The sequence below is a fragment of the Bombina bombina genome, unplaced genomic scaffold (genome assembly GCF_027579735.1).
Source record: "Bombina bombina isolate aBomBom1 unplaced genomic scaffold, aBomBom1.pri scaffold_690, whole genome shotgun sequence".
NCBI lineage: Eukaryota > Metazoa > Chordata > Amphibia > Anura > Bombinatoridae > Bombina > Bombina bombina.
In genome coordinates this window covers 206,536-224,469 of record NW_026512333.1, presented here as the reverse complement: position 1 = coordinate 224,469, position 17,934 = coordinate 206,536, and the positions used below count along the sequence as shown (strand labels likewise).

Genomic DNA, 17,934 nt, shown 5'->3' with positions numbered 1-17,934 from the left:
TTGTCTTGCCCAAGCTGTGTTGCCAAAACCGAGCGTTTTCTAGCCACTAAATTTATTAAATTGAGCTGTTTCAGCTGGAGCTGAGACAAAACACATCTTCCTAGCTTGGCTGTTAGCTCCGCCCCCCATTAAATAAATCTTATATTTTTTAGGGTTATAGTCTTCCCCATATGAACTTAATGACGTTTGTTCAGGATGATTGCTGTTGCTATACTTTGCTATAAATAATTTGTGTTCTATGGTGTTTTTTTTATATTTAATTTTATTATTAATATTGAATTACATTATAATATAATAGAAATTCATAGAGATTTGTCTTTTCGTTTTGTTTTTCTCCTGAAGATCATTTGATTATAAGTGCGTTTTTCTATAGTTTAGGGAGTTATAGCAACTGATCACTACTGGCTGTGTAAAGTGTATATGTGGTTTAGCCAAGTATCAATACTGTTAAATTATGGAAATAATTTAGATTTAAGTTGTAAAAAAAAAAAATCAACTTTAAAGCTTCTCAAAAGTTTAATTAATAAAATGTATTATACAGAAATGTGTTCTTTGCAGATATTTTGTGAAAATCTTCAGTGGCTATGCAAATTCATGCTGATTCTGATTATTTTTAGTAGGTCTCCGGATGTTTTTTAATTTTTCTCTCAATCTTTTTCACTTTAGGCCGAAGGGATCTGATTGTGGACTGGTGAATGTCAACATTACTACTAGTGGTGCTGAAATTGGTGGAGCTTTTGGTATGCATCCTTTTTAACATATTTAATGTGGATCCAAATATTGGTAAAGCGCATTAATGTTGGCTCAGTATTATCTTATTATGAAGGTACTATTTTATAGAGTTAGCTGGCATATTCTCCCTATCCTTATATTCCCATACAGTCACTTTCTGTAGGACACAGGTTAAGGTTCATGCAAGTAGCAGGACTATTAGAGGCTGTTTTGAATCATATAATAATACAGCAGTAATAAGCTCTTCCTTAAACATTCTTGAAATTATACAAATGGGCAGATATCAATATTTTAGTTTTCAACCATTTACATTCCTTGTCTTCAAAAACAATTGCAAGCAGGTTTCTAATTAAAGGGACGTAACACCCAAAAAAAATGTCTTGATTCAGATAGAACATAAAATTTTAAACAACTTTTCAATTTACTTCTGTTATCAATTTTTCTTTGTTTTCTTGTTATCCTTTGTTGAAAACTGGAATGTAAGCTCATGAGTTTGCACGTGTCTACAGCATTACATGGCAGCAGTTTTGCAACAATGTTATACATTAGCAGGAGCACTAGATGGCAGCACTATTTCCTGTCATGTAGAGTTTCAGGCATGTGCACGCTACCTACCTAGATATCCCTTCAACAAAGAATAACATGAGAACAAAGCAAATTTGATAATAGAAGTAAATTGGAAACTTTTTTAAATTGTATTCTCTATCTAAATAATGAAAGAATTTTTTGGGGTTTAATGTCCCTTTAAGCTGGAATAGGTTATTTCAGTGGTGATGAGCCTAGGGCTTGTGTGTCCAAGATGGACTTCAAAGCAAATTTGCTGGCATTCCTCCCCAGGGCCACCTTACTGCTTGGTTTCATTGGCTTTAATTGTAGAAATTGATGAATTTTCTTACCAATCCATGCTATATATCCACAATTAATTTGTGTTGATATGTATTATTTATAAGAACAAATGTTCCTTTAATGTCCTTTGAAACTGAAAAAAGGCTACATTGAACACAAAGCACACTCTGAAAAAGGTTTTCTACCCCTCCTATATTTTAATGAATATCTTCAGGAAAGTCATTATATACTGGTTGCACTAAGCTTCAGTTCATGAACACGTTTATGTTTTCTGGGTATAAACTTAACCAGTAAATAAAATATTTCAGCATCTACTGCTTGTTGAAGGCGGTCTGGTTTTAAATGTTTGAGTTGGATCAAGCTGAGGCTTTCCTCCCTCAGTACATGGCTTGTTTGGGGATTCTTTAGCACTGCCCCCACTCAACTGAGCACTGTGTTCTCAGTGCAATGCACAAATATTGCACCTTGCTTTCTTTTGGATATACTTAAAAATGTACCTGATCTATGTTTTATGTTTATCTTTTCTGACTTGCCCCGATGGGACTGGTTAACACCAAGATATTTTGATCTAATGAAAGGGTTCCCAGTAAGGCAAATTTAGCACTGTTGCAAACCATAATCTTATTATAAATAGATATTTCCTATATTATTCAAAAGTAATTTCTTTCCTATGACATGGAGAGTCCACAACGTCATTCCAATTACTAGTGGGCGATTCAACTCCTGGCCATCAGGAGGAGGCAAAGAGCACCCCAGCAAAGTTAAAGGGACACTGTAAGCAAAAAATAACTAAGCTTGTAACGAACTAACTACCCTAATCAAACATTTTCTCAATATAATCTCATAATGAGATTGTTACCGTTTTGCCGATTTCTTTCTTCAGTTATTTATTGCTTTCCAAACCCACTCCGTGGGTATCCTTAGCTCCTGTGCAATCTGGGCTGACAACCCCGGTTTGAATATGGCGCCTCTAATAAGCTCTGCGCATGCGCAAGATTGCGCAACGTCACAGAAACCGTCACTCCTTGTAATGCGCAAGCGTGATTCCTATCTGTGGGTAACTTCGGATTCACTAGTTGAAAATGCGCATGTGATATTTCGCCGATTTTATGTGCAGTAGGACAAATTAGTCTCTTAATGAGATGCATAAACATGCAATATGATTGGTTACTGTATCCTAACACATAGTGCCGACATTTGTGGGCTGGATATCTTGACGTAATCGCCGAAAACTAAATATGATTTTTCTACCGTTATGCTTCTTCGTTTTACAACATTTATAGGTCAGTATGTTTTAGTTTATGCTTATTACATGTTATATGGGGTTTGTTTATAATAAAAATAGTAAAAGATAGTAATCCTTTAAAGGGACATTAAACCCAATTTTTTTCTCTCATGATTCAGATAGAGAATACCATTTTAAACAACTTTCTAAATTACTTCTGTTATCTAATTTGCTTCATTCTCTTGATATTCCTTCCTGAAAAGCATATCTAGATAGGCTCAGAAGCTTCTGATTGGTGGCTGCACATATTTCCCTCATGTGATTGGCTCACCCATGTGCATTGCTTTTTCTTTAAGAAAGGATATCTAAAGAATGAAGCAAATTAGATAATAGAAGTAAATTGGAATGTTGTTTAAAATTGTATTCTCTGTCTGAATCATGAAAGAAAATGTTTGGGTTTAATGTCCCTTTAAGTATAACTGCCTTATCCATAACCCCCAGTCATTATTTTTGCCTCTGTCAATGGAGGATGTGCAAAGTTGTGTCTAAAGATATTTAAAGGGACACTGAACCCATTTTGTTTCTTTTGTGATTCAGATAGAGCATACAATTTTAAGCAACTTTCTAGATTACTCCTATATATTATCAAATTTTCTTCATTCTCGTGGTATGTTTATTTGAAAAGTTTAGATGCCGGCCCATTTTTTGTGAACAAACTGGCTTGTCCTTGCTGATTGGACAGCACCAATATATTAAACAAGTGCTGCCCATGGTTCTGAATAAAAAATTTACTGGCTCCTTAGCTTAGATTCCTTATTTTTCAAATAAAGATAGCAAGAGCACAAAGAAAAATTGATAATAGGAGTAAATTAGAAACTTGCTTAAAATTGCATGCTCTATTTGAATCATGAAAGAAAAAAAATTTGGGTTCAGTGTCCCTTTAATCCTTTTATGGGTACTTTTCCCTGCAAGCAAGGATTTGGGGTCTAGCTGTGCCCATGTCAATCTCTTGCGTAAGAGTAGTGGTGACTTTTAGCAGTGAGGAAGTCTTTGCTTTACTTTTAACACTTTGCTACCCCTATGTAGAAAGCCAGAGTTAATTACTCCGTTCTTTCTTTTCCTACAGGTCCTTGGCAGGGGGTGCCTTACCTGCCACACCTAAGGAGCAGCATCTGTCCTGCAGTTGAATCCATAGTGCCTTTGCCTTCTAGGTATGGAAGGACAGTAGCACTTAACAGGTTAATCCTCATGTGGATCTATGCTTAGTGATTCTTCCTAGTTAAGGATTCATTTTGGATCTTTGACACTTTATGTGTTTGACATAAAATAGAGATTTTTTTATACTGATCTCTAAGATTGCGGCTGAGCAGTTACATAATCAGGGATTTGCAGCTTCTGTGACTATTTTAACACAATGGAGGACTGGCTCTAAAAGGAAACCGTATTATGTACACACAGTAATATGTTCCACTATATTTCCCTGCACGGTCTGTTTGCATACAATTATGGCTTATATTGTGTTACGAGCCCTGTATGTATTGGTTTTATTTTCCCTCGTTTTAGTGTAAGGGTATTGTGTACACTCAGTGTTATGAGTGTCATTCTAACTGCTGAGGGACCGGACCGTTTTTATGGAGCAGTTAGAGTCTTCTGACTTAGAGACATTTTGCTGCGCCCTGCCTTTTTATTAGTTATATGCCGTAGGCTTATCTGTTTCAACATAAGGAACGTCTTTTGCACTACGGCCGCTGCAGCTTTGTATGCTCCGTCAATGGAACAGAGATCTTTTGGATTTATCTCAGAGGATACATCTGGACACTCTAACAAGAGACTCTCTCTCGTGGTGGGTGTCACAGGAACATCTGTCTCGGGGCATCTTGCCTTCTGAGAGCTTCCTGGGATATTGTGACTATGGACGCCAGCCTGTCAGGTTGGGGAGCTGTTTGAGGCCCTCTAAAGGCTCAGGGCCTGTGGTCTCGGGAAGAGTCCTCTCTTCCCATAAACATCTTGGAGTTGAGAGCTATCTTCAATGCCCTATCAACGTGGCCTCTGTCGTTGGTCCGGTTTATATGTTTCCAATCAGACAACATCACCTCAGTGGCTTACATCCACCACCAGGGAGGGACTCAGAGTTCCTTAGCCATGAAGGAGGTGATTTGCATTCTATACTGGGCGGAAACCCACAATTGTCTCCTATCTGCCATCCACATTCCAGGAGGGAACAACTGGGAAGCAGATTTTCTGAGCAGACAGACCTTTCATCTGGAAGTGAAGTGTTCTCTCAGATATCCCTCAAGTGGGGGTTCCAGAGTTGGATCTGATGGTGCCCCGCCAAGACACCAAGGTTCCAAAGTATGGTTCAAGGTCAAGAGATCCTCAGGCCGTTCTGATAGATGCTCTAGCGGTTCCTTGGAGGTTTTCTCTTGCTTATCTGTTTCCAACGTTTGCTCTCCTTCCATGAGTCTATGCTCGTATCAAACAGGAGAGAGCTTCGGTGATACTAATAGCTCCTGTATGGCCTTGCAGGATCTGGTTCGCGGATCTAGTGAGGATGTCATCTTTACCTCCTTAAAAGTTTTTCCTCAGAGGAATGACTTTCTACTTCAGTGTCCTTTCCTCCATCCAAACCTAGATTCTCTGAAGCTAACTGCTTAGAGATTGAACACCTAGTTCTGGCTAAACATGGTTTTAATGAAGAGGTCAATGAAACTATGATTCAGGCTCGAAAACCGGTTACTCGCAAGATTTACTATAAGATATGGCGTAAATATCTTTTCTGGTGTGAATCTAAGGGGTTCTCCTGAAACCGGGTGAGGATTCCCTGGATTTTGTCTTTTCTTCAGGATGGACTGGATAAGGGTTTATTGGTCAGTACTCTAAAGGATCAGATTTCTTTGTTATCTATCCTTTTGCCCAAACGTCTGGCAGACCTACCAGATATTCAAGCCTTTGTACAGGCCCTGATTAGAATTAGGCCTGTGTTTCAACCTATTGCTTCCCCATGGAGCCTTAATTTAGCTCTTAAAGTTTTGCAGCATGCTCCGTTTGAGTCAACGCATGTTTTCTCCAACATAGGTGTGTCCGGTCCACGGCGTCATCCTTACTTGTGGGATATTCTCTTCCCCAACAGGAAATGGCAAAGAGCCCAGCAAAGCTGGTCACATGATCCCTCCTAGGCTCCGCCTTCCCCAGTCATTCTCTTTGCCGTTGTACAGGCAACATCTCCACGGAGATGGCTTAGAGTTTTTTAGTGTTTAACTGTAGTTTTTATTATTCAATCAAGAGTTTGTTATTTCTCCAACATAGGTGTGTCCGGTCCACGGCGTCATCCTTACTTGTGGGATATTCTCTTCCCCAACAGGAAATGGCAAAGAGCCCAGCAAAGCTGGTCACATGATCCCTCCTAGGCTCCGCCTACCCCAGTCATTCTCTTTGCCGTTGTACAGGCAACATCTCCACGGAGATGGCTTAGAGTTTTTTAGTGTTTAACTGTAGTTTTTCATTATTCAATCAAGAGTTTGTTATTTTCAAATAGTGCTGGTACGTACTATTTACTCAGAAACAGAAAAGAGATGAAGAATTCTGTTTGTATGAGGAAAATGATTTTAGCAACCGTAACTAAAATCCATGGCTGTTCCACACAGGACTGTTGAGAGCATTAACTTCAGTTGGGGGAACAGTTTGCAGTCTTTGCTGCTTGAGGTATGACACATTCTAACAAGACGATGTAATGCTGGAAGCTGTCATTTTCCCTATGGGATCCGGTAAGCCATGTTTATTACGATTGTAAATAAGGGCTTCACAAGGGCTTATTTAGACTGTAGACATTTTTTGGGCTAAATCGATTGATATTAACACTTATTTAGCCTTGAGGAATCATTTATTCTGGGTATTTTGATATAATAATATCGGCAGGCACTGTTTTAGACACCTTATTCTTTAGGGGCTTTCCCAAAGCATAGGCAGAGTCTCATTTTCGCGCCGGTGTTGCGCACTTGTTTTTGAGAGGCATGGCATGCAGTCGCATGTGAGAGGAGCTCTGATACTTATAAAAGACTTCTGAAGGCATCATTTGGTATCGTATTCCCCTTGGGTTTGGTTGGGTCTCAGCAAAGCAGATACCAGGGACTGTAAAGGGGTTAAAGCTTAAAACGGCTCCGGTTCCGTTATTTTAAGGGTTAAAGCTTCCAAATTTGGTGTGCAATATTTTCAAGGCTTTAAGACACTGTGGTGAAAGTTTGGTGAATTTTGAACAATTCCTTCATGTTTTTTCGCAATTGCAGTAATAAAGTGTGTTCAGTTTAAAATTTAAAGTGACAGTAACGGTTTTATTTCAAAACGTTTTTTGTACTTTCTTATCAAGTTTATGCCTGTTTAACATGTCTGAACTACCAGATAGACTGTGTTCTGAATGTGGGGAAGCCAGAATTCCTATTCATTTAAATAAATGTGATTTATGTGATAATGACAATGATGCCCAAGATGATTCCTCAAGTGAGGGGAGTAAGCATGGTACTGCATCATTCCCTCCTTCGTCTACACGAGTCTTGCCCACTCAGGAGGCCCCTAGTACATCTAGCGCGCCAATACTCCTTACTATGCAACAATTAACGGCTGTAATGGATAATTCTGTCAAAAACATTTTAGCCAAAATGAACCCTGTTCAGCGTAAGCGTGGATGCTCTGTTTTAGTTACTGAAGAGCATGACGACGCTGATATTAATATCTCTGAAGGGCCCCTAACCCAATCTGAGGGGGCCAGGGAGGTTTTGTCTGAGGGAGAAATTACTGATTTAGGGAATATTTCTCAGCAGGCTGAATCTGATGTGATTACTTTTAAATTTAAATTGGAACATCTCCGCATTTTGCTTAAGGAGGTATTATCCACTCTGGATGATTGTGAAAATTTGGTCATCCCAGAGAAACTATGTAAAATGGACAAGTTCCTAGAGGTGCCGGGGCTCCCAGAAGCTTTTCCTATACCCAAGCGGGTGGCGGACATTGTTAATAAAGAATGGGAAAGGCCCGGTATTCCTTTCGTCCCTCCCCCCATATTTAAAAAATTGTTTCCTATGGTCGACCCCAGAAAGGACTTATGGCAGTCAGTCCCCAAGGTCGAGGGAGCGGTTTCTACTTTAAACAAACGCACCACTATTCCCATAGAGGATAGTTGTGCTTTCAAAGATCCTATGGATAAAAAATTAGAAGGTTTGCTTAAAAAGATGTTTGTTCAGCAGGGTTACCTTCTACAACCCATTTCATGCATTGTCCCTGTCACTACAGCCGCATATTTCTGGTTTGATGAACTGATTAAGGTGCTCGATAGTGACTCGCCTCCTTATGAGGAGATTATGGACAGAGTCAATGCTCTCAAATTGGCTAATTCTTTCACTCTTGACGCCTCTTTGCAATTGGCTAAGTTAGCGGCTAAGAATTCTGGGTTTGCTATTGTGGCGCGCAGAGCGCTTTGGTTGAAATCTTGGTCGGCTGATGCGTCTTCCAAGAACAAGCTACTAAACATTCCTTTCAAGGGGAAAACGCTGTTTGGTCCTGACTTGAAAGAGATTATCTCTGATATCACTGGGGGTAAGGGCCATGCCCTTCCTCAGGATCGGCCTTTCAAGGCAAAAAATAGACCTAATTTTCGTCCCTTTCGTAAAAACGGACCAGCCCAAGGTGCTACGTCCTCTAAGCAAGAAGGTAATACTTCTCAGGCCAAGCCAGCTTGGAGACCAATGCAAGGCTGGAACAAGGGAAAGCAGGCAAAGAAACCTGCCACTGCTACCAAGACAGCATGAAATATCGGCCCCCGATCCGGGACCGGATCTGGTGGGGGGCAGACTCTCTCTCTTCGCTCAGGCTTGGGCAAGAGATGTTCTGGATCCTTGGGCGCTAGAAATAGTCTCCCAGGGTTATCTTCTGGAATTCAAGGGACTTCCCCCAAGGGGAAGGTTCCACAGGTCTCAGTTGTCTTCAGACCACATAAAAAGACAGGCGTTCTTACTTTGCGTAGAAGACCTGTTAAAAATGGGAGTGATTCATCCTGTTCCACTGAGAGAACAAGGGATGGGGTTCTACTCCAATCTGTTCATAGTTCCCAAAAAAGAGGGAACATTCAGACCAATCCTAGATCTCAAGATCTTAAACAAATTTCTCAAGGTCCCATCTTTCAAGATGGAAACCATTCGAACTATCCTTCCTTCCATCCAGGAAGGTCAATTCATGACCACGGTGGATTTAAAGGATGCGTATCTACATATTCCTATCCACAAGGAACATCATCGGTTCCTAAGGTTTGCATTCCTGGACAAACATTACCAGTTCGTGGCGCTTCCTTTCGGATTAGCCACTGCTCCAAGGATTTTCACAAAGGTACTAGGGTCCCTTCTAGCTGTGCTAAGACCAAGGGGCATTGCAGTAGTACCTTACCTGGACGACATTCTAATTCAAGCGTCGTCCCTCCCTCGAGCAAAGGCTCACACGGACATCGTCCTGGCCTTTCTCAGATCGCACGGCTGGAAAGTGAACGTGGAAAAGAGTTCTCTATCCCCGTCAACAAGGGTTCCCTTCTTGGGAACAATTATAGACTCCTCAGAAATGAGGATTTTTCTAACAGAGGCCAGAAAGACAAAGCTCCTGGACTCTTGTCGAATACTTCATTCCGTTCCTCTTCCTTCCGTAGCTCAGTGCATGGAAGTGATCGGGTTGATGGTAGCGGCAATGGACATAGTTCCTTTTGCGCGCATTCATCTAAGACCGTTACAACTGTGCATGCTCAGTCAGTGGAATGGGGACTATACAGACTTGTCTCCAAAGATACAAGTAAATCAGAGGACCAGAGACTCACTCCGTTGGTGGCTGTCCCTGGACAACCTGTCACGAGGGATGACATTCCACAGACCAGAGTGGGTCATTGTCACGACCGACGCCAGTCTGATGGGCTGGGGCGCGGTCTGGGGATCCCTGAAAGCTCAGGGTCTTTGGTCTCGGGAAGAATCTCTTCTACCGATAAATATTCTGGAACTGAGAGCGATATTCAATGCTCTCAAGGCTTGGCCTCAGCTAGCGAGGACCAAGTTCATACGGTTTCAATCAGACAACATGACGACTGTTGCGTATATCAACCATCAGGGGGGAACAAGGAGTTCCCTAGCGATGGAAGAAGTGACCAAGATCATTCTATGGGCGGAGTCTCACTCCTGCCACCTGTCTGCTATCCACATCCCGGGAGTGGAAAATTGGGAAGCGGATTTTCTGAGTCGTCAGACATTGCATCCGGGGGAGTGGGAACTCCATCCGGAAATCTTTGCCCAAGTCACTCAACTTTGGGGCATTCCAGACATGGATCTGATGGCCTCTCGTCAGAACTTCAAAGTTCCTTGCTACGGGTCCAGATCCAGGGATCCCAAGGCGGCTCTAGTGGATGCACTAGTAGCACCTTGGACCTTCAAACTAGCTTCTGTGTTCCCGCCGTTTCCTCTCATCCCCAGGCTGGTAGCCAGGATCAATCAGGAGAGGGCGTCGGTGATCTTGATAGCTCCTGCGTGGCCACGCAGGACTTGGTATGCAGATCTGGTGAATATGTCATCGGCTCCACCTTGGAAGCTACCTTTGAGACGAGACCTTCTTGTTCAGGGTCCGTTCGAACATCCGAATCTGGTTTCACTCCAGCTGACTGCTTGGAGATTGAACGCTTGATTTTATCGAAGCGAGGTTTCTCAGATTCTGTTATCGATACTCTTGTTCAGGCCAGAAAGCCTGTAACTAGAAAGATTTACCATAAAATTTGGAAAAAATATATCTGTTGGTGTGAATCTAAAGGATTCCCTTGGGACAAGGTTAAGATTCCTAGGATTCTATCCTTCCTTCAAGAAGGATTGGAAAAAGGATTATCGGCAAGTTCCCTGAAGGGACAGATTTCTGCCTTGTCGGTGTTACTTCACAAAAAACTGGCAGCTGTGCCAGATGTTCAAGCCTTTGTTCAGGCTCTGGTTAGAATCAAGCCTGTTTACAAACCTTTGACTCCTCCTTGGAGTCTCAATTTAGTTCTTTCAGTTCTTCAGGGGGTTCCGTTTGAACCCTTACATTCCGTTGATATTAAGTTATTATCTTGGAAAGTTTTGTTTTTAGTTGCAATTTCTTCTGCTAGAAGAGTTTCAGAATTATCTGCTCTGCAGTGTTCTCCTCCTTATCTGGTGTTCCATGCAGATAAGGTGGTTTTACGTACTAAACCTGGTTTTCTTCCAAAAGTTGTTTCTAACAAAAACATTAACCAGGAGATTATCGTACCTTCTCTGTGTCCGAAACCAGTTTCAAAGAAGGAACGCTTGTTGCACAATTTGGATGTTGTTCGCGCTCTAAAATTCTATTTAGATGCTACAAAGGATTTTAGACAAACATCTTCCCTGTTTGTTGTTTATTCAGGTAAAAGGAGAGGTCAAAAAGCAACTTCTACCTCTCTCTCTTTTTGGATTAAAAGCATCATCAGATTGGCTTACGAGACTGCCGGACGGCAGCCTCCCGAAAGAATCACGGCTCATTCCACTAGGGCTGTGGCTTCCACATGGGCCTTCAAGAACGAGGCTTCTGTTGATCAGATATGTAGGGCAGCGACTTGGTCTTCACTGCACACTTTTACCAAATTTTACAAGTTTGATACTTTTGCTTCTTCTGAGGCTATTTTTGGGAGAAAGGTTTTGCAAGCCGTGGTGCCTTCCATTTAGGTGACCTGATTTGCTCCCTCCCTTCATCCGTGTCCTAAAGCTTTGGTATTGGTTCCCACAAGTAAGGATGACGCCGTGGACCGGACACACCTATGTTGGAGAAAACAGAATTTATGTTTACCTGATAAATTTCTTTCTCCAACGGTGTGTCCGGTCCACGGCCCGCCCTGGTTTTTTAATCAGGTCTGATAATTTATTTTCTTTAACTACAGTCACCACGGTACCATATGGTTTCTCCTATGCTATTATTCCTCCTTAACGTCGGTCGAATGACTGGGGTAGGCGGAGCCTAGGAGGGATCATGTGACCAGCTTTGCTGGGCTCTTTGCCATTTCCTGTTGGGGAAGAGAATATCCCACAAGTAAGGATGACGCCGTGGACCGGACACACCGTTGGAGAAAGAAATTTATCAGGTAAACATAAATTCTGTTTTTAAAATAGTGCTGGTATGTACTATTTACTCTGAAACAGAAAAGAGATGAAGATTTCTGTTTGTAAGAGGAAAATGATTTTAGCAACCGTTACTAAAATCGATGGCTGTTCCACACAGGACTGTTGAGAGGAATTAACTTCAGTTGGGGGAACAGTGAGCAGACTTTTGCTGCTTGAGGTATGACACATTCTAACAAGACGATGTAATGCTGGAAGCTGTCATTTTCCCTATGGGATCCGGTAAGCCATTTTATTACAGACAGTAAATAAGGGCTTCACAAGGGCTTTTTAAGACTGTAGACATTTTCTGGGCTAAATCGATTTATATATAAACATATTTTATACTCCATAACCTTGAGGAATTATTTTAATCTTGGGAATTTTGTAAAATAACCGGCAGGCACTGTATTGGACACCTTATTCTCTAGGGGCTTTCCCTAATCATAGGCAGAGTCTCATTTTCGCGCCTGTATTGCGCACTTGTTTTTGAGAAGCATGACATGCAGATGCATGTGTGAGGAGCTCTGATACATAGAAAAGACTTTCTGAAGGCGTCATTTGGTATCGTATTCCCCTTTGGGCTTGGTTGGGTCTCAGCAAAGCAGATACCAGGGACTGTAAAGGGGTTAAATATAAAAACGGCTCCGGTTCCGTTATTTGAAGGGTTAAAGCTTCCAAATTTGGTGTGCAATACTTTTAAGGCTTTAAGACACTGTGGTGAAATTTTGGTGAATTTTGAACAATTCCTTCATACTTTTTCGCAATTGCAGTAATAAAGTGTGTTCAGTTTAAAATTTAAAGTGACAGTAACGGTTTTATTTTAAAACGTTTTTTGTACTTTGTTATCAAGTTTATGCCTGTTTAACATGTCTGAACTGCCAGATAGACTGTGTTCTGAATGTGGGGAAGCCAAGGTCCCTTCTCATTTAAATAGATGTGATTTATGTGACACAAAATTTAGAGAAAATGATGCCCAAGATGATTCCTCAAGTGAGGGGAGTAAGCATGGTACTGCATCATCCCCTCCTTCGTCTACACCAGTCTTGCCCACACAAGAGGCCCCTAGTACATCTAGCGCGCCAATACTCCTTACTATGCAACAATTAACGTCTGTAATGGATAATTCTATCAAAAACATTTTAGCCAAAATGCCCACTTATCAGCGAAAGCGCGACTGCTCTGTTTTAGAAAATACTGAAGAGCATGAGGACGCTGATGATATTGTTTCTGAAGGGCCCCTACACCAGTCTGAGGGGGCCAGGGAGGTTTTGTCTGAGGGAGAAATTTCAGATTCAGGGAAAATTTCTCAACAAGCTGAACCTGATGTGATTACATTTAAATTTAAGTTGGAACATCTCCGCGCTCTGCTTAAGGAGGTGTTATCCACTCTGGATGATTGTGAGAATTTGGTCATCCCAGAGAAACTATGTAAAATGGACAAGTTCCTAGAGGTCCCGGGGCCCCCCGAAGCTTTTCCTATACCCAAGCGGGTGGCGGACATTGTAAATAAAGAATGGGAAAGGCCCGGTATACCTTTCGTCCCTCCCCCCATATTTAAAAAATTGTTTCCTATGGTCGACCCCAGAAAGGACTTATGGCAGACAGTCCCCAAGGTCGAGGGGGCAGTTTCTACTCTAAACAAACGCACCACTATACCCATAGAAGATAGTTGTGCTTTCAAAGATCCTATGGATAAAAAATTAGAAGGTTTGCTTAAAAAGATGTTTGTTCAGCAAGGTTACCTTCTACAACCAATTTCATGCATTGTCCCTGTCACTACAGCCGCGTGTTTCTGGTTCGATGAGCTAGAAAAGGCGATCACTAGTAATTCTCCTTCTTATGAGGAGATTATGGACAGAATCCGTGCTCTCAAATTGGCTAATTCTTTCACCCTAGACGCCACTTTGCAATTGGCTAGGTTAGCGGCGAAAAATTCTGGGTTTGCTATTGTGGCGCGCAGAGCGCTTTGGTTAAAATCTTGGTCAGCGGATGCGTCTTCCAAGAACAAATTGCTTAACATTCCTTTCAAGGGGAAAACGCTGTTTGGCCCTGACTTGAAAGAGATTATCTCTGATATCACTGGGGGCAAGGGCCACGCCCTTCCTCAGGATAGGTCTTTCAAGGCCAAAAATAAACCTAATTTTCGTCCCTTTCGTAGAAACGGACCAGCCCCAAGTGCTACGTCCTCTAAGCAAGAGGGTAATACTTCTCAAGCCAAGCCAGCCTGGAGACCAATGCAAGGCTGGAACAAGGGAAAGCAGGCCAAGAAACCTGCCACTGCTACCAAGACAGCATGAGATGTTGGCCCCCGATCCGGGACCGGATCTGGTGGGGGGCAGACTCTCTCTCTTCGCTCAGGCTTGGGCAAGAGATGTTCTGGATCCTTGGGCGCTAGAAATAGTCTCCCAAGGTTATCTTCTGGAATTCAAAGGGCTTCCCCCAAGGGGGAGGTTCCACAGGTCTCAATTGTCTTCAGACCACATAAAAAAACAGGCATTCTTACATTGTGTAGAAGACCTGTTAAAAATGGGAGTGATTCATCCTGTTCCATTAGGAGAACAAGGGATGGGGTTCTACTCCAATCTGTTCGTAGTTCCCAAAAAAGAGGGAACGTTCAGACCAATCTTAGATCTCAAGATCCTAAACAAGTTTCTCAAGGTTCCATCGTTCAAAATGGAAACCATTCGAACAATTCTTCCTTCCATCCAGGAAGGTCAATTCATGACCACGGTGGATTTAAAGGATGCGTATCTACATATTCCTATCCACAGGGAACATCATCGGTTCCTAAGGTTCGCATTCCTGGACAAGCATTACCAGTTCGTGGCACTTCCGTTCGGATTAGCCACTGCTCCAAGGATTTTCACAAAGGTACTAGGGTCCCTTCTAGCGGTGCTAAGACCAAGGGGCATTGCAGTAGTACCTTACTTGGACGACATTCTGATTCAAGCGTCGTCCCTTCCTCTAGCAAAGGCTCACACGGACATTGTCCTGGCCTTTCTCAGATCTCACGGATGGAAAGTGAACGTAGAAAAGAGTTCTCTATCTCCGTCAACGAGGGTTCCCTTCTTGGGAACAATAATAGACTCCTTAGAAATGAGGATTTTTCTGACAGAGGCCAGAAAAACAAAACTTCTAAACTCTTGTCAAATACTTCATTCCGTTCCTCTTCCTTCCATAGCGCAGTGCATGGAAGTAATAGGTTTGATGGTAGCGGCAATGGACATAGTTCCTTTTGCGCGCATTCATCTAAGACCATTACAACTGTGCATGCTCAGTCAGTGGAATGGGGACTATACAGACTTGTCTCCGACGATACAAGTAAATCAGAGGACCAGAGATTCACTCCGTTGGTGGCTGTCCCTGGACAATCTGTCACAGGGGATGAGCTTCCGCAGACCAGAGTGGGTCATCGTCACGACCGACGCCAGTCTGATGGGCTGGGGCGCGGTCTGGGGACCCCTGAAAGCTCAGGGTCTTTGGTCTCGGGAAGAATCTCTTCTACCGATAAATATTCTGGAACTGAGAGCGATACTCAATGCTCTCAAGGCTTGGCCTCAGCTAGCAAAGGCCAAGTTCATACGGTTTCAATCAGACAACATGACGACTGTTGCGTACATCAACCATCAGGGGGGAACAAGGAGTTCCATGGCGATGGAAGAAGTGACCAAAATCATTCAATGGGCGGAGACTCACTCCTGCCACTTGTCTGCAATCCACATCCCAGGAGTGGAAAATTGGGAAGCGGATTTTCTGAGTCGTCAGACATTACATCCGGGGGAGTGGGAACTCCATCCGGAAATCTTTGCCCACATTACTCAACTGTGGGGCATTCCAGACATGGATCTGATGGCCTCTCGTCAGAACTTCAAGGTTCCTTGCTACGGGTCCAGATCCAGGGATCCCAAGGCGACTCTAGTAGATGCACTAGTAGCACCTTGGACCTTCAAACTAGCTTATGTATTCCCGCCGTTTCCTCTCATCCCCAGGCTGGTAGCCAGGATCAATCAGGAGAGGGCATCGGTGATCTTGATAGCTCCTGCGTGGCCACGCAGGACTTGGTATGCAGACCTGGTGAATATGTCATCGGCTCCACCATGGAAGCTACCTTTGAGACGAGACCTTCTTGTTCAGGGTCCGTTCGAACATCCGAATCTGGTTTCACTCCAACTGACTGCTTGGAGATTGAACGCTTGATCTTATCAAAGCGAGGGTTCTCAGATTCTGTTATTGATACTCTTGTTCAGGCCAGAAAGCCTGTAACTAGAAAAATTTACCACAAAATATGGAAAAAATATATCTGTTGGTGTGAATCTAAAGGATTCCCTTGGGACAAGGTAAAAATTCCTAAGATTCTATCCTTTCTTCAAGAAGGATTGGAGAAAGGATTATCTGCAAGTTCCTTGAAGGGACAGATTTCTGCCTTGTCTGTGTTACTTCACAAAAAGCTGGCAGCTGTGCCAGATGTTCAAGCCTTTGTTCAGGCTCTGGTTAGAATCAAGCCTGTTTACAAACCTTTGACTCCTCCTTGGAGTCTCAATTTAGTTCTTTCAGTTCTTCAGGGGGTTCCGTTTGAACCCTTACATTCCGTTGATATTAAGTTATTATCTTGGAAAGTTTTGTTTTTGGTTGCAATTTCTTCTGCTAGAAGAGTTTCAGAATTATCTGCTCTGCAGTGTTCTCCTCCTTATCTGGTGTTCCATGCAGATAAGGTGGTTTTACGTACTAAACCTGGTTTTCTTCCGAAAGTTGTTTCTAACAAAAACATTAACCAGGAGATAGTCGTGCCTTCTTTGTGTCCGAATCCAGTTTCAAAGAAGGAACGTTTGTTGCACAATTTGGATGTTGTTCGCGCTCTAAAATTCTATTTAGATGCTACAAAGGATTTTAGACAAACATCTTCCTTGTTTGTTGTTTATTCTGGTAAAAGGAGAGGTCAAAAAGCAACTTCTACCTCTCTCTCTTTTTGGATTAAAAGCATCATCAGATTGGCTTATGAGACTGCCGGACGGCAGCCTCCTGAAAGAATCACAGCTCATTCCACTAGGGCTGTGGCTTCCACATGGGCCTTCAAGAGCGAGGCTTCTGTTGATCAGATATGTAAGGCAGCGACTTGGTCTTCACTGCACACTTTTACCAAATTTTACAAGTTTGATACTTTTGCTTCTTCTGAGGCTATTTTTGGGAGAAAGGTTTTGCAAGCCGTGGTGCCTTCCATTTAGGTGACCTGATTTGCTCCCTCCCTTCATCCGTGTCCTAAAGCTTTGGTATTGGTTCCCACAAGTAAGGATGACGCCGTGGACCGGACACACCTATGTTGGAGAAAACAGAATTTATGTTTACCTGATAAATTACTTTCTCCAACGGTGTGTCCGGTCCACGGCCCGCCCTGGTTTTTTAATCAGGTCTGATAATTTATTTTCTTTAACTACAGTCACCACGGTATCATATGATTTCTCCTATGCAAATATTCCTCCTTTACGTCGGTCGAATGACTGGGGAAGGCGGAGCCTAGGAGGGATCATGTGACCAGCTTTGCTGGGCTCTTTGCCATTTCCTGTTGGGGAAGAGAATATCCCACAAGTAAGGATGACGCCGTGGACCGGACACACCGTTGGAGAAAGTAATTTATCAGTTAAACATAAAATCTGTTTTTGATATAAAACTGTTATCATGGAAAGTTTAGTTTCTTTTTGCCATTTCTTCCGCTCGCAGAGTGTCTGTGCTTTCAGCTCTGCAGTGTGATTCTCCCTACAGTATTTTTCATGCTGATAAGGCGGTCCTTTGTCCTAAATTGGGGTTTCTCCCTAAGGTGGTATCGTATCGAAACATTAATAAGGTAATTGTTGTTCCTTCTTTTTGTCCTAATCCTTTTTCTCAAAAGGAACGTCTTTTGCATAACTTGGATGTTGTGTGGGCTCTAAAATTTTACTTACAAGCTACTAAAGATTTTCGACTATCTTCTGCCCTGTTTGT

The 17,934-nt window shown here is 42.4% G+C and overlaps 1 long non-coding RNA gene across 1 annotated transcript in view; it reads left to right on the top strand.

Annotated features, from left to right (window-relative positions):
* Positions 1-665: 665 nt before the first annotated feature.
* The window catches only part of LOC128644235 (uncharacterized), a 28,865-nt gene continuing 11,596 nt past the window's right edge, over positions 666-17,934 (top strand). The window contains exon 1 of the long non-coding RNA XR_008399960.1: positions 666-740. This is a non-coding gene — a long non-coding RNA (uncharacterized LOC128644235). The remainder of the gene's footprint in view (positions 741-17,934) is intronic.